The sequence below is a fragment of the Trichosurus vulpecula genome, chromosome 3, assembly GCF_011100635.1.
Source record: "Trichosurus vulpecula isolate mTriVul1 chromosome 3, mTriVul1.pri, whole genome shotgun sequence".
NCBI classification, from domain to species: domain Eukaryota; kingdom Metazoa; phylum Chordata; class Mammalia; order Diprotodontia; family Phalangeridae; genus Trichosurus; species Trichosurus vulpecula.
Genome location: NC_050575.1, coordinates 344,981,984 through 344,985,071, shown reverse-complemented (window position 1 = coordinate 344,985,071; position 3,088 = coordinate 344,981,984). Strand labels below are relative to the sequence as shown.

Here is a 3,088-nt window from a genome sequence, read left to right as displayed (position 1 = left end):
TTTAATCATTTTGTTAATAAGGCCAGCATGTTACTAATAAAAGAATGGTCATTTGGCTCTCTCTCTCTTAGAACAAAGACAATCGTAGAAGCAAGCTCACAGTTTATATTCCCTTTGAAGAGTAGGTGTTCCTGAGGGATGGCAATCAACTCTAATTGGATAACATAATGGGAGGTGACCTATATTAAAATGAAGGGCTGAGAGTAACTTCATGTCACCTATACTCGGACCACCCCCAGCCCTGGGCTATCTAGATAAAAAGATCTGTCTCCACCCCAGCTTGAGTAGATTAAATTCCTTGTAAATTTGGGTGGGGTCTGACCAAGATTGAGGAGTATTAATTCAATCTCTTTGTCAGTCCTGTCCTTTAAGAACTTTTTACTTTTTAAAATCAGGACTTTGGATGAAGAGGAGAACTCTGGACCTCCCCAGATTGTTGGTTATTAATGTGTGGGGTACAAGACCCTTACCAATATAAAATTTATAAAGCAAAGAGGCGTCTCAATGTAAGAACAGAAAATATTTATTCAATTCTCGAGAGAGAGGGGCCTCACCTCCACTAGGATGGACTAGGGGAAGGAGGCAAATTACAAAAGACAAGTCCCCAATTTATATCCCAACTAGAAAGATTCCTGCCCACCACTATCCCTCCTTTCCATTGGCTGGGAGGCAGACTTACAATCTAGGCATGAAAAGCTACACAAAGAACCAGGAAATCAAACACGGCCAATCCAAAACATATCTCCTTATTTAGCAACTAGCTGCTGATGTGGCAATAATATGGCTAAGGTAAAGAGGAGGAATGAGGAAGGAGAGAGAGGGAGTCTTCCTGGAGCAGGAAAGGAACAACCCATATGTAGTCCATTATATCCTTATTTGGTAAAACCTTTGTGCTATCACTAAGGAAGTGAAGGGAGAGGGCACTTACTGCCCCAAGCCCTGAATTCTTAAGTCCATTTTGATTCCCCCTTCTCCTCCAACGCCACTTACTTTAAGAATAAAAGAAGGAAATAATTTCCGTATTCTCCCTCTGTGTAGTCTTCACATGAGTTATCTCCCACTCATTAATAATCACTTCTCTCTGTGGTAAGATCAGAAACCACATTGTAGAGGGTTTCTAAGAGAGTGAGAGATACTCACTTAGGCAGCACATATACTGAAGTTGTAATTATACAGAAAAGATTGGCATGGTCCCTTCATAAGGATGACATGAAAATTCATGAAAATTTTTCATCTGTGGCTGAAGCGGGTGCAACCACGTCTGTAAGACCTCATCCAATTGATGGTTGAGCCTAACAGAGCAATAGCCAGAGATGGATCTGGAAAACCTGGTGCTCAATTTACTGGAAACTGTTGATGGAATTGAAGAAGATACTGACACATGTCACCTTAGAAATTACTTTGAGGAATATGGTCAAAGAGACTGAAATAATTGAATATTGAATATATTGAAATATTGATATTGAAAGTATTAAAATAATTACAGACAGTCTGATTTTTTGAAAAAAGGAGTGGCACTTTTATTTTGTTACATTTGATGCCCATGATTCTGTGGATAAAATTATATTGCAAAAATACTATATTTTCAAAGAAACAAGATGCCAAAGTAAAAAAAACTTTATCTAGACAAGAGACACAGGAAGTTCACTTTTCTAGGAAGCAACTTCGGTTTGGGGAATTCCTGTGGTGGTGGTGGAAATTTCAGACCAGGCACAAGAGACAATTTTAGAGGAGGATCTGATGAATGTAAAAGTGGTTGTGGATTTGAAGATGGTTACAAAAGATACAGAAGAGGATCAATAGATAGCAATTTTGGAGGTAGTCTTGGTTTTGGAGGAGGAAGAAGATACCCTCCATGCTGGTAGAGAATATGTTAACTAGGGTGGAGGGCTATGACATAGATGGAGGAAGCAGTTATAGAAGTGGAAACTACAATGATTTTGGAAACTGCAATCAACAGCCTTCAAACTACAGTCTGATGAAAAGTGGAAACTTTGGTAGAACACAGGGGGATTATGTGGTGGAGGAAACTATGGGCCAGGAGGCAATAGAGGAAGTGGGAATTATGGAGGGAAGGGCTGATATTAAGTATCTGCCTGCTTGCCATGGGTCTCATCATTTAAATAAGAAAGAGTGAGAGCACAGAGGTCTTTTAGATGCTGGAAAGTGAGATATTTTTCTAGGGATGCTGGTCTAGTACAAGAGAAAAGCTTGATGGCATCTAAATCCAGCCAATCTCAAAAAAAAAAAAAACCCACCAAAAAACCAATGTGCTACATTTCTACAAAACTTTTAACTACAGTGGTTTTACAAGGATGCTATTGAAAGCTGAGTAAGTGGAGCAAAATAATTCTAATATTAAGTTAAACTTTTTTTTTGGCACTGATATGAATAAGCAAGCAAGCATAATCTGCTGCCAAAGGAATGTAAGGTGTTACCTTTTGACAATTGAAGCAAGCAGGGAGATGTCTTGCTGCAAGAAACTAAGGTAGAAGTGGTCAACCACAGAATATCATCAAGAAATAAAAAATTGGGGGCCATCCGAGTGTATTTTTGTTGGTGCTTTCATTTTTAAAAGCACTTTATTTGAAAGAGAAATATATTTGGATGATAAAAATGAAAAATTATCATCTAGTTCAAATTATGATGATGAGAATTATCTGTAAACATGAAAAAATTCAGCCTAGTTAGCAAAAAAGTATAGTGTTTAAACAGGTTTTGCAAATAAACAAAATTAACTTCTTTGAAATTAAGTTTTTAAAATAAACATTTTGTATTCTTATTTCCTCCCCCAAAAAAGAGAGAAGAAAAGGAAATGGAGGCACCTACCATAGATGACTTTCTCAAGTTGCTTAGCCACTACAGGGAGGAGAGATATAGAATGATAGCTAGCAAAAATGGTTGGATCAGGCAAAGGTTTTTTAAGGATGGGGAGACATAAACATGTTTGTAGGCAATAGGGAAAGGGCCTGTAGTGAAGAAGAGATGTTGAAGGTTGGTGAGAGAGGGAAGAAGAAAGAAGGGTCAATTTGGTGAAAAAGGATGTGATAGAATGGGATCAAGGATTCATGCAGAGGGGTTTACCTTG

General features: G+C 38.1%; 1 non-coding gene across 1 annotated transcript; it reads left to right on the top strand.

The window, feature by feature from the left end:
* Positions 1-1,132: 1,132 nt before the first annotated feature.
* On the top strand, positions 1,133-1,239 carry LOC118845134. The gene has a single exon (XR_005010017.1). It is a non-coding gene; the product is annotated as a U6 spliceosomal RNA (small nuclear RNA).
* The last annotated feature ends 1,849 nt before the right edge of the window (positions 1,240-3,088 follow it).